The 13762-nt window shown below is 48.6% G+C and overlaps 1 protein-coding gene across 4 annotated transcripts in view; it reads left to right on the forward strand.

Annotated features, from left to right (window-relative positions):
• Window positions 1–13762, forward strand: part of NOS1 (nitric oxide synthase 1) — a 166919-nt gene that overhangs the window by 58739 nt on the left and 94418 nt on the right. For 2 of the 4 annotated variants that reach the window (XM_032471389.1, XM_032471390.1), the window contains exon 1: window positions 1568–1698. The exons of the other annotated variants lie outside the window; for them this stretch is intronic. The gene's annotated coding sequence lies outside the window, so the exon portion shown is untranslated. Of the gene's footprint in view, window positions 1–1567; window positions 1699–13762 lie in introns of those variants that run through there. 4 annotated transcript variants of the gene reach the window in all.

Here is a 13762-nt window from a genome sequence, read left to right on the forward strand (position 1 = left end):
TGAGGGGGTATTTCTTGTGTCTTCTTTCCGGCGTGCTGAAGACGAACAGACCTCCACACATGTCCTCCTCCACCAACTTCTCCATTCTCTCCTCCCATCCTCATCCTCCACACCCCTCTTCCTGCCTCCAAAGTCACACCCCTTTCTCCTGTGCTTGTCTTGCAAGACGATCTGAAAAGCATTTATTAGTGACAAAGGGTGGTGCTGGTGGGGGATTCCTCTTTGCGGCTTTCCTGCACAGCTCAGAGCCTGAGTGGGCTTGCTCCCTTCAGCAGGGCTGGGAGGGGGAAGATGAAGGCTCCCAGAGCCAGGTGCTGAGAGAGAGAGAGAGTGTGTCTGTGTGTCTGTGTGTCTGTCTGAATTCTCTCTTTCCTTGGTTTTCCCCCATTTCCCCAAGAGCGTGTGAGCAGCAGCAACAGTGAAATGCAAAATCCTCTGCAATCTGCCCAGGAAAAGACAGCTTTTGAGCCGGGTTTATATGGTTACCCATATGTTAGGGCCCCTAAGAAAGAAAGGAAAGCTTGGTTCTCTGCATCCGCCCCTCCTCCCAGCCCAGCCCTGGGCCTCTCCCTGCCTGCAGGTCTACCAGGCTACAGGTGAGCCTATCCCCTCCGTCCTTCCTCCTCCCCAGCTGCCAGGCCTGAGCGCTGCTCCTCCAGGGAAGACCAGCTCAAGGCAACATCTCCAGAACTGGCTGCCTCTCTCCCTGTCTCCCACCCAAGAGCCAGGCCCAGAACTCAGGCTCCTGGGGCTTCCAGCCCTGTCCGGCATGAAAGCCAGTGTGTTCCACTGTCCCATTAAGGAGTGTTATCCCAACCCTGATGTAGAGGCAGGAATAAGCAACCCTTCCTCCCGTGAGGTCCTCTCTGCCTGCTGAAAGAGAGCTGCCCTGTGGCTACTACATTTAGACCCCTCCAGGCTCCCAGAAATTGTCAAGGGGTGTGTGTGTGTTTGTGTGTGTGTGTGTGTGTGTGTGTGTGTGTGTGTGTGTGTGTGTTTCCTGATAGAAAAAAATGGAAATTAGGTTATATAAAAGATGTATGCTTTGGAGCCCAGAGCGGCTCTTTTAATGAGGGTTGCGACGTCTCCCGCCCCACACCCATAAACCAGCCGGGTTGGACGTCACCGCTAATTCGTTTCAGCGATGATAGGATAAAGGAGGGACATTAAGAAATAAATTCCCCCTCACGACCCTCGCTGAGCTCACGGCTCCGTCCCTACATATTTACGCCGCGTTTCCAGCCGCCGGGCGAGGAGCTACTTAGCGCCGCGGCTCCTCCGCGGGGCGGCCAGGCGGCGAGAGGCGGACGGGGTGAGCCGGGGCGCGCCCGGGGAAGCCCACAGCCTCCGTCCCGAACTTGGGTTCGCTGGGGCAGAGGGAGGGGAGGGGACCTGCGAAGGGTGGGGGCGCGGCGAGAGGGGGCGGGGAGGGATCGGAGAGGCACAAAGCGGCGGGGAAGGGGGAGGGACGCACGCGGCTCCTACCCAGAGGTGAGTGGGTGCGACTGGCGCCTTCTAGCCGCGCGGGGCGGCGGACCGGGAGGATACGGAACCCCGAGCGCCGCGGCTGCGGGCGCCCGAGAGAAGGAGGAGGAGGAAGAGACGGAGGAGGAGGAGGCGGGCTGGCGAGCGGACCAGCGGGCGGGGCGGGTGCGCAGCGCGAAGAGGCAGCCTCGGCGCCGCCTGGCTCGGCGTCAGGTGAGTTCTCGGCCCCGGCGTCCCGCGTCCCTTCGCCGTCCCCTAGGGCTCCTGGCTCCCGAGCCAGCCCCCAGTGCGCGCGGGGAGGCGCGAGGTTTGCGCGCGTCCCAACTTGGTCCCGGCGGCCTCATTCTCCTCCCAGCGGGCGGCTCCCAGGCCGAGGGCGCCGGTCCCGAGGCTTGACGCGCTCCAACTTTGCAGGGACCCGCGTCCGTCTTCCGCCGCGCGCTCGGCTCCGCGCTGCGCGCCTGCGGTAATGGCGGCCCCTTTGGCACCGCGCGCTACTCCCCGCGGGCAGCCGGAGGCTGGGGGACGCCAGTCCCGGGGGATTGTTGCACCTGCCCGACCTCAACTTTCAGCTTTCCTCGGTGCCCGGCTCTCCCGAGGCACGGCCGCCTCGAGCCCGCCGTAATGGCGGACTCTTGGCCCCGCTCGCCACCCGCGGCGGGGGGCCTGAGTCTGGGAGGGCTCTGTTCCTGAGGAACGTTGTTGCTCCTGCCTGGCTTCCAACTTTGCGAGGATTCTTACCGCGCTCCCGGGAATGGCGGGGCCGCCTGCACCTCTGACTTCCTGCGTCCGGGCGGGATTCGGGTACAAGAGCACTGGCTCCCAGAGCCTAGGAAAGTTGGTCGAATGAGGCTCTAGGGCTCCGGGACGGGCTAGGGACTCACTCCCCTGGGATTCAGGGCTCTGCAGTGCACCGCGCACGAGCAGTGGGTTTGCGTTCAGGTAACTGAGGGTCGGAGCAGGGTCCCCCATGAGATCCAACTTCCAGGGACACCCGAGGTGTCCGTGGGCCCGAGAGTCCGGACAGGGTTCTCCGGACTGTGCCCGAAAGATCTCGAGCCCCTCGCCTCCACCCCTAGGGCACTGTGGCCGAGGCGCCCGCGGCTCTCGGCTGGCTCGGACCGCGCTGTCTGGGGCGGGCACCCGGAGAGGAGGCGCGCACCGAGAAGGCAGCAGAGCGAGAGCAGATAGCTTCAGAGTGACACCCCTGGGTTCTAATCTTAGATTTACCCTTTAGTTGCTGTGTTGCCTCAAGTTAGTCCCTTTACCTCTCCAAGCCTCAGTTCTCTTGTCTGTAAAATGAGGGAAACAATACATTTCTCGTGCGACTGGACTGTCGTGGGGACCTTAAAAATCACAAATGTGAATGTAAAGCCCGAGGCAAGCGCTCAACACGCGGGAAATGTTGCTGGTATTGTATTATTATAACGCCCCGGAATGGATCTGGGAGACTAGAGGGTCGGGAGTTTCCCGCCAGTAGGAACCAGGAGTCTGCCCCTTAGGGTCCCCAGGCTGCGTTGAATTGGGCGTGCACGGGACCCAAGTAGCCCCGGGAAGACTGGCAGGTGAGACCTCTCTACGCCCATAACCCAGCTCAAACCCTGAGCTCAGCCCCAGAAGAGCGCCCAAGCAGCCACAGAGGGAGGGTCCCTGGGCAGAGATGTGTGCGATGCTGGGAGGGCACCCAAGACCCATCGTCTGGCCTCTGGTGGCCCAGTACCTTGGAAGAAAGGAGGAGGGAGCTTACTCCTCAGGCTAGTCCCCCAGAGGAATGAGGGAAACTTCCCCTTTTCTTCCACATTTCTCTAATTGGGATTGCAGCAAACACACTGAGTTCATAAAGGTACAAGGGAGCGTTGATTTTCCCCACTGATATTTTGAACTTAAGGTAAAACTGAGAAGGAGCCTCTTGTGCCCCAGCCTGCAGGGCTGCCATCCATTCTCCTCTGCTCTCAGGCATCTCAGCAGACAGATTTGAGAAGCCTTGACATGTGTCCAGAGGGAGTCATCCTGTCCCACCATTTCCACCCTCCCACCCATCCTTTCCACGAGTTTCCAAGAGCCCCCATAAGGGCACACAGCTTTGTGTTGTCTCCAAGGTGCTGTTACACACCAGGTATCCCAGGAATACTCTAAAAACCTCCCCCAAGTCACCAGCACAGCGATCTGAAATCCCATTTTGCAGCTTTGGAAACTGAGGCAGGGCGAGCCAAATGCTCCACCCCTAATCACCTAGCTGGTAAGTGGCGCGACTCGTAAGCAGTCTGTGCTCCTGCCTTAGCACCCACAGACCCATTTCTTGATACACCTGCACAGCTGGAGGCTACCCCAAAATCCCAGTCACGAAGGGAAAGAGTAGGCCACATAGTAGAGAGATCTGGTAAGGACCCTTGATTGAGGCCAAGCTTAGCTCACTCTATGCATATGTGACCCCTATCAGAGCTTCAATTCCATTATCTGCCATATGAGGACAATAACTTCCACAAGGGATTGTTTTGAAGATTTTGTGATAACGTATGTGAAGAGTGTTCTGGAACAGTGCTTTAATGCCAAGATTGGTGATTATAGAAGAAAGAGAACCCCAGAGGGAAGTCTCCTGTGGCACCATTTGAGGCCAGTAGCGTGGATGTGTTTTCCAGACCAGCCTGTTGTTTGTTCTTCCTGCGTCTTCGTTTTCCCCAAATGGCTAAAGCCAGCCCTCCCTGCAACCTGCCACATTGCAAAGGCTTTGTCTTCTTTGGGAAGGACCTCCCCGGAAAGGGTGCAAGGCTAGGAGTGACATGGTGGGGTAGGCTGCTCCCTGAGGGTCTCTGCAGCCGAGCTGCAGGGAGCTGTCCAAGGTACCACCAGGACAGTGATCCAAAAACTTTCCCACTGGTGGGGGTGCTAATTCCCTAGGCTGCAGGAAGACTTGGGGAGCAGTTCATGTGGGTGTTGTGAGCACATGCAGGTCCGGCTGTGCTGCCTTCTTGGGTGTATGTTCTGGTGTGTCTTATGACAACACTCAGTATGTCGCTTGTCACTCAGGTTCTGGGGTCTTTGCATGCGTTATTGAACCTTGGAATGTGATTGAGAGCTTCAGGCAACAATTGTGCCCGTTAGAACTGGGGCTTTTTCCTACTAGCAACCAGAATGTGCAAAAGTTGAATTTGGCATTCCAGGAGAAATTTTCATCTGGTCGTTTGAATAAAGGGGCATGCTTCCCACCACTGGTCATTGTGGGTTTATGTAGTTAACACCACAAAGGCTGCAACAACTATAAACACGGCCATTTTCCTCATTCTAATACACAACAGCATTTGGGCATATCTAAACTGGCAAATGCCAAAAACATCAGCCCAGGGGCCATCAACATCTGAATCCACCAAGAAGTTGGTTAAAAGCAGAGATCCCACCCCAGATCTAATGAATCAGTGTCCCCAGGGAAGACTTGAAGTTTCTATGTTTTTAACAAGACTTCTCCAGGAGAGTCTAATGCCCTCAGCTTTTGTCGAGCACCCTTATTTTACAGATGGAGAACCCAAAGCCCAGAAAAGGGGCATCACTTGCTGAAAGTCACACAGCACCGTACTGAGAAAGCTAGGATACAACCTTAGTGCCTTGACTCCTTGCCTGGTGCTCATTTAGGATAATGGCATGTTTGCTTCAGTGTAAAAAAGCCCCACAGATTCTGTACTTAAAAGAAGTTTAATTTCGTCTCTCTCCTAGTTGTTGTCATAGATTGGACAAACTACTTAGGAAAGAATGAGCATGATTCCCCCACCGTGACCTTGCTGTGCTTTAGCCCTGAGTCCTCATCTAACATTGGGCATTAACTCCATTGGTTGATCCATCTGTCTTTTTTAGGGAGGAAATTCCTTTTTAAAATATAACCTTATGGGTATAATTTTGGGAGCTAGATAATCACAGGAGCTAATAAATCCTGTCTACCTATCATTCATTTCACCAGAACCACTGGTTTGGGCTCATTTCAGCTGCCACGTCAGTCTGCACCCAACCTTTGTTAAGTCCTACATATGTTTATGCCACTTACATGCCCGTTCCTAGTGAAGGAGAATGATGAACAGGACTCTGCAATGCTGGAAAATTGAGTCCATGTGAATCTATTAAATGAAAAGGATCTAGCAACAGAAAATGCCCTTAAGTCCCCAAGGAAAGTGCAGCTAACGGGGTGCAGCAGACGTCGATCTTGGCATAGTTGTATTTAGCGAGGATAAGCCAAAGACAAGGAGCAGCTACGTGTGGTTCTGCGGCAGACGTCAGCACATTTGTCAGATGTGTAATGATGAGTGATAAAAGGCAGACCCAGTGCCCGGCCCCAAGGGCAGGTGCTGGGATTAAGGTGGTGTGAGCCCTGCTCTGACAAAGCCTGCAGTCTGGTTGGGCAGGGGTCCCTGAACAAACCCTGTACCAGGCTTGAAGTTTCCACGAGAGAGGCAGAGGTGAAATGTTTCTGCAGCACCTAGGATAAGTGACTGGCAGTATGAGGGAGGACTTCACAGAGGAGGCAGCAAGCAGAACTGGTAGCCTCCTGATCTGTAGCACCCTCTCAGTGACAGGGTCTCCGATGCCCAACAAGGTCTCCAATGCCGAACTGGGTCCAGTGCAGCCGGGTTGAAAGGCAGAGCAAGCAGCAAAAATCAAATGAGGATGTCATTTGGGGAAGCGTCTGATGCCAGGCTCTCTGGCACTTGTGGATTCTGTGACTCGGGGTGAGTGAGTTAGCCTCTCTGAACCTCAGGCAGGTCATCCATTAAATGGGGGCTATAGCTACTGCATGGGGTTGTTAGAAGGACTGAGTGAGACAGTGTAAATGTAATTTTGGAAAGGGGACAGACAGCATCAGGCCTGTGTCAGTGATCAGAACAAAGAAAAGAAATGCAAAAAGGAGAGACCCCTTTAGTTAGCCAGCTCACATAGGCCCCTTCCACTCACTCAGCCCCAATCTTCTCATCTATGAAATGAAGGAGCTGGAATTCGAGGGCAACTGCATTTGGAAGCATGCAGATACGTTCTATCTGTCTGGTACAGGGTTTGTGTTTTGGTTTGGTTTGATCTGGTCCGTTTTTGTTGCCTTTAGATCACAGCCCCCCACCATTAAATATTGTTTATGTCACTTGCCTGCTTTGAGACATTTCAGTTTACGACCTCTGGACTAACTTTCCTCCACGATCTTTTCCATCTTACATTCTATGTCTCGCCTGAGAAAAACAGTCGCCCCACTCTCATCCATCAGTGGCATTCGTGATTTCTGCTGACAGCTCCTAAAAGAAAGCTTGCTCTGTTAGGATTGAAAACAGATGCCCTTTGCAGGGGCAAAATCTCCATTTCCAGCCTGGGTAATGTTTTCTTTTTCCCCACCTCCGATTTGTGTACTCTGTCACTTACCTCATAAGATCATCTCTTCTCAAATGGGATCCCCAGAAAACATGGACCTTCTTTTTAGTCATCTGGAATCTTGAGCTAAAGTCACCTAAAAGAAATTCCACAGATTTTTTCAGGGATGTCCTAAAAAGTGTCTCAACTTTTGCCAGGAACCTTTACCCACCAGCATTAAATAATACTCAGGAATCTCTTCTTTACTGAGAACCTGATGGCTAAATTGCTACCTTGGGGATTAAAGAGGTGAGCCATTCTAGGACCCGTTTGCAGGTAGAGGTGAAGAAGGGAGCTGGTGAACTCAAAAAGCTTGCCTGGCTTCAGACAGTATCAAGCAGCCAGCGTCTCTCAGCTAAAGGATTTCTTGTCATAAACAAGTCAGGGTGGCCAGTTCTTCATCTCACAAGCAAGCCCTGAGCCCCCAGTTCTGTGCCAGACCCCGCATAGAGGCTGGGGCAGAAGGAAGTGGAAAGCACTGTCCTTGCCCTCTAGTAGCTCCTGGTGTCCGAGAAAGGGATCCACTTGCCCATAGCTAGAATGCAATGGGGCAGGTGATGTGAGCAGATCCATCCTATTTGGTCGCTGAAATAGCCATGTGGATCGCCTTGTGCTGTATTTCATTCCAGGAATTTTTAGCCTAAAAATGTAACCTACAGGGATAAATCAGAACAGTACTCGAGAGCAACTGACATATTTTGGGCAGGTTTTTCTCTTTGATTTTTGAAGCAGTCTCTTCGCTCTGAAATATTCAGTAAGGAAAATGAAAACCAATTATATTCATGTACCAGAATTCAGGTAACGAGAGGAGTCAATAACATCTATGTGCTAGTTTATTAAGATCAGTCTTAGCTGAAAAGACTTCGGTTTGTCATTTCTCCCCTGATCTCACGGTAGTCACTGAACTGAAATCCCTTGATTTCTCACAATGCATGCTATAAAAGGATGAGTCTGGATGGATTTTTTTGGCCTGATATTTTTATTGTTTTTGATTATTTTTTAACAAACACGCAAAACTCCTACATGCAGATAAATGTTGTTTCCTTAACTACTGTCTTCAATGCCCAGGGCTTCTTGGGGCGTCCCTTCTTCAAGACTTGCCTTCAGAAGTTATATTTCTTTTCTGAATCTCACCACTGGTACTATCTCATCGGACTTTGAAGAGTTCATTTGCTTTTCAGAAACAGCAAGAATGCATTGGGAGCCACGTTTTTGCGGTTAACACTGGTGGTTACATTGAATGAAACCACGTGGCGACTTCCTTTGGAGGAGGGCTCTTTTTAAAAACAATACTGTGTAATCAGATTGGACTTCTTGTCTGGTTCTAAACTCATGCCTGAGTCAATCATTGTGTCCCATACACCTCATCTTGAGACTCTAGTGATAGGAACCAGCCCGCATGAAGCCAAAAATCTTCCCGCTCAAGAATTCCTTGACAGTCTGTTTCTGTGCAGTAGACTGACTTTTCTCTCCTGAGCAGTGGCGATTAGATTTACTCCTTTGGTTGCCATTGTTTAAAACACAACCTTAAGTGAATATTTGGCGAGATTTTGCAAGTATTATTAATTTTCTTAGGTGTAATGATGGTACTGTGAGTTTTGAGTGAAATTGTCTTTCGTCTAGGATGTGCATGTTTAAGAATTTAGGGCTGAAGCATCATGACATCTGCAACTTATTTTCAAATGGTTCCATGTAAGGATGAGAGAGAGTCAGAGAGAGATGATAGATAACAGATATATAAGTAGGTAGGTAGGTGGGTGGGTGAATGGATGAATAGATCATTGGAAGGATGGATGGATGGATGATAGACAGATGAATGGAGAGATAGGTGTTAGGTAGATAGAATGAGAGAGAGAGATGATGGATGGATGAATGGATGGACAGATAGATAGATAGATAGATAGAACAGACAGGGCAAATATGGCAAATGCTAATAATTGTGGAATATACTTAGAAGTTTATAGGTGTTATTATATTGTTCTTTTAAATTTTCTGTGTTTTAATATTTCACAATAAGAAGTTGGGTGGCAAGAAAAGCATTAGTTAGACTTTCTTCTGTAATTAAAATTTCCCAAGTTTCTTAAGAGAATAATCTTCAGCCTCCCCATCTCTATCCCCGCTCCCCCCACACGCATATACGTATATTCATAAGCACCTTTTTTCCTGGAAGAAGTAACCCTGCAGTTTAGCAGAATGTCACTGTTTTCCATGGCAGACTTTCTTTACATTTTTCCCCTCAGCATTTTAATTAGGGCTGTGAGTCACTGTGCTTTATGAAGGCTGGTGACAATGTCATTTACGGCTGTTTAGCATCCCAGTCGAGCCCTCTTCCACAGTGCTCATTACATCACAGGCACTGAGCAGTGAGCCGGCGACAGTTCCCTCTGTCAGCAGCAGAAAAGGCTCCAGGCCTCTTGAGGAATTGAGAAATGAGCTGGAGGTTCGTCCCTGGAATATCTTCCAAACTTGCCTTTTTCACCACTGGCTTGGTAGCCAGGGCGTGCCTGAAGGTGTCTGAGCTCCCAAGGGTGACTCAGAATTGCAGCTTTGACATCCTTTCTAGTGTCAGCAAGCTTTTCTCCCAGGCACGGGGGTCTGACTCGCCATGACATCACCTCTCGAATATGAGGTGATGCAGAGGAGGCAGTATTCTGGCCAAGCTGGATTCGAATCCAGCCACTACCCCTTATTCACTCTGTAACCTTGGGCAGGTTATTTCATCTCTCTTGAAACGTCCTTTGCCTCTTCTGTAAACACGAGGGATGACTGCGCTTCACTGGGTTACTGGGACCATTAAATGCTTGGTTCATACCTGGGTGCTCTGTACGTCTATAGTAAGAATGCGGATGGCCATTCGGATGAGGCAGTTTAGACATGCTATGCCCTTCACCCTAAGCTAGCTTCTTATATTCCTTATCCCTGGACTCAGAGTGCAGTGAGGATGAAGATTTGTCATTCGGGGTCCAAGCAGGAAACAGAAGGTACCTGCAGCTGCAACACTTTATTCCATGATAATTTAATAAAGGAATTATTCAAGGACATGGTTTGAAGCACCAACAAGGGAGGGCAAAATATCCAGAGATTTGCAATAAGGGAAGTGATGACCATCCCTGCCTGATGAAGCAGGGGGAGGAAACAGTGTTACTGAGGCCCTTGGGACCATGGAATGCGGTGGCAGAGGCAGGGGGTGGTCCCAGGAGATGCTTTGCTCACACAGGATTGCGGACCTCTCCAGACCACGGCACCAAGACAAGAGGCAAGAGGAAGAGACAGCAGCCCCTCTCTTCCTCCCTCTGCTTTATAGCTCTTTTGTGTCTCCCATTGATCAGACCCAATCAGAAGCCAGAGGACAAGGAGGATCGGAGGCAAAGGACACAGGATAACCAGCACAGGCAAGGAGAAGAGGAAGAGCTTGCTGATAGTCGTCAGTAAAACCAAGCTCAGTTCATTAGCTTTGAGCAGAAAGATGCTTCCCTGATCTGGGAGGTGCTGCAGTGTCTCCAGTTTTCTGTAGGATCGTCAGGAAATCCTCAGAATGAAATAGGCATTTGCTTTAAGTCAGGGCACTTTGAGGAAATGGGAGTGGGCATCATAAGAAGCTCAAATGAACAGTGCCAGGGCGTCTGAGACTTCACCAGCAAATGATAGGGTAGATTCCTGGGTCAGTAAAGCATCCGGTCTATTAAGGAGATAAGACTTGTTGAATAAGCTGCTGAAATAGGTTTGGTGTTCAGTCAACAAGCAACTAGTTTGGTGTCTGTTGAATGTCTATGCTGTGTCGTCCTTAGCCATATCTAGGAATGATGGCCAGCTGGGTCATTCCAGCCAGGTGTGCATGTTGTGGAAACAGAGAGATTTACGGATGCCAAGCAAGGCATTCTAGTTCTGGTGTCTCAGGGACCCTGAGATTTTATCACTGACCTTCAAGGATAGTACTGGCTTAAATGCAGAGGAACTTTCTTAGTGAAAGCAGCGTGATGTTGAAAGAATTCTGAAGTAGGAACTGGGAGTGTCAACATGGCTCCAGCAATGATAACATTGGCCAGTATTCTTTGCACCTTTGCTCAGGGCCAGGTACTGTGCTAAGTGCTGGGCTCACATAAGCACAGGTTTCCCAAAATGTGGTAGATACTCCAGTAGTGGTATCCATTCTTTTTATTGAGATAAAATGTATCGTTTTAAAGTGTACAATTGAATGGCACTCAGAATATTCACAATATTTTACAACCATCACCTCTATCCGGTTCCAAAACATTTCATCGTCCCAAGTAGGGAACTCTGTACCCATTAAGAACTGAAAATAGTGTTCGAACAAAAACTTCAACACAAAGGTTCATAGCAGCATTGTTCACAAGAGTCAAAAGGTAGAAACCACCCCAATGTCCATCAATGGATGAATGGATAAACAAAATGTGGTCTAGCCATACAATGGAACATTATTCAACTGTAGAAAGGAAGGAAGCACAGATACCTGCTACAACGTGGGTGAACCTCGAAAACATCATGCTGAGTGGAAGAAGCCAGTCACAAATGGCCACCTATTGTGGGATTCCATTTATAGAAATGCCTGGAACAGGCAAATCCTTGAGACAAAAGGCAAATTAGTGGTTGCCAGGCACTGAAGAGGGGAAGCAAAAGAGGGAGACTGTTTCACTGTTACCCACTTTTTTTTTCTTTTTCTTTTTCTTTTTTTTAAATTGAAATACAGTCAGTTATAATATGTCAATCTCTGGTGTACATCACTATGTCCCAGTCATGCATATACATACATATATTTGTTTTCATATTTTTTCCATTGAAAGTTATTACAAGATATTGAACGTAGTTCCCTGTGCTATACAGAAGAAACTTTTTAAAATCCTATTTTTATATATAATGGCTAACATTTGTAAATCTCAAACTCCCAAATGTATCCCCTCCCACCCCCTTTCCCTGGTAGCTGTAAGATTGTTTGCTATGTCTGAGAGTCTGTTTCTGTTTTGTAGATGAGTTCATAGCGTTCTTTATTCTTTTTTTTTTTTTTAGGTTCTACGTATGAGTGATATCCTATGGTATTTTTCTTTCTCTTTCTGGCTTACTTCACTTAGAATGACAATCTCTAGGTTCATCCATGTCGCTGCAAATGGCATTCTTTTATTCTTTTTTATGGCAGAGTAGTATTCCATTGTTTATTATACCACAGCTTCTTTATCCAGTCATCTGTCAATGGACATATAGGTTGCTTCCATGTCTTGGCTACTGTATGTAGTGCTGCTGTGAACCCTGGGGTGCATGTATCTTTTTGCATTAGAGTTCCCTCTGGATATATGCCCAGGAGTGATATTGCTGGATCAGAGGGTAAGTCTGTTTTTAGTTTTTTGAGGAATCTTCATACTGTTTTCCATAACAGCTGCACTAAACTACATTCCCACCAACAGTGTAGGAGGGTTCCCTTTTCTCCACACCCTCTCCAGCATTTATTGTTCGTGGACTTTTGAATGAGCGCTGTTACCCACTTTTTAGAACCTTTTATTTTGAAGTAATTTTAGACTTACAGATAGGTTGTGAAATAGGACAGTGATTTTCCTTTTTTATCCCTTATGCAGCATCCTCTCACGTTGTCATCATACGCAGTCATAATACGATGATCAAGAACAGGAAATTGACCGTGGAATAAGATTATTCATTAAACAACAGATCTTATTTGAAATTCATCACTTTTTCCACTAATGACCATTTTCTGTTCCAGGGCCTCATCCAGGCTCTCACACCACTTTTAGTGCTTATTTTTCTTCAGTTTCCTCTGACCTGTGACCGTATGTGAGTGTCTTCTGGCCTCTCATGCATGTGACACGTTCAAAGATTACTGGTCATCACCTTCTAGAATGTCCCTCAGTTGGAGCTGGTTCAGTGTTTTCTCATGATTGGAGCAAGGTGGTATCTGTTTTTCAAATTTGCTCATTAAATATTTGTTTTGATAATAGAAAAATGTAGCTGGCACCTTCGTACCATGATTTCATGGGTGTTATTCCTTTGGATGAGGCTGTAGTGTGTATTTAAGGGGAAAAAAATGAGTCAAGTTGAAGGAAAAATAGTAAATAAAAATTCCATAGGTGAGACAGAGGATTTGGCACAAAGATATGAAGGTGGCAAGACCAGTGGGGGAAGCATGAGATTCTTTCCTGGAATCCTCGCAAGAGCCCACAAAGTAGACATTATTTATATTTGCCGTTTTATAGGTGAAGAAATAGAGGTGCTGAGATGCTAAACGTTCTGCCCGAAACCACACTCAGTCACTGGCAGAGTCAGGATTTGAACCCTGCACTTACAGCCTTAACCATGACGTTCCCCCATAAGCCTTCCTTCCCACCTCGGTGATGATAGCTTCGATGCTGTTTATCATGATGGCATTCTCTTTCTTTCTGGGATTTTATTTCAGGGGGAAATTTGCAGAGCTCTGTCCGGTAAGGCTGAGTTGGGTGAGAGTGTGTCACTCAGTGTCGAGGAAGGGATGTCACCAGGTATGCTGGTACAACAGGAGGTAAAGACCCCGCCAGTTCAGTTTCCCTAGTAGCGTTACTAAGAAAAACAGTAAGGCATCCGGGACTGTGTGTTCCCTCCGAAAGGAGAAAGGAGGCTGGTTTCCATTCAGTTTTTGTTGGAATGAGTAGGCACAGGGTGGCTTGACATCAAAAGAAAAAGCTCCATTGAGAAAGTTGTCGCTTCGAGAAGGGTTTTTGTAAACACACCACAGTAGGAGAAGAAGGAAATACAGAGTTAAGGATGAGTATTGTGTGAAACGCTGCACCATTCTTAGTAGGTTTAACCCGTGGGGAATGAGGGCAGGGGGAACATCGGCCAGAGGACATGGGCTGGACCGATGCAGAGAGCTCTCAGGAAGGTGGGCATCCCATCCAAGCCC

This window comes from Camelus ferus, chromosome 32 (assembly GCF_009834535.1).
Source record: "Camelus ferus isolate YT-003-E chromosome 32, BCGSAC_Cfer_1.0, whole genome shotgun sequence".
NCBI lineage: Eukaryota > Metazoa > Chordata > Mammalia > Artiodactyla > Camelidae > Camelus > Camelus ferus.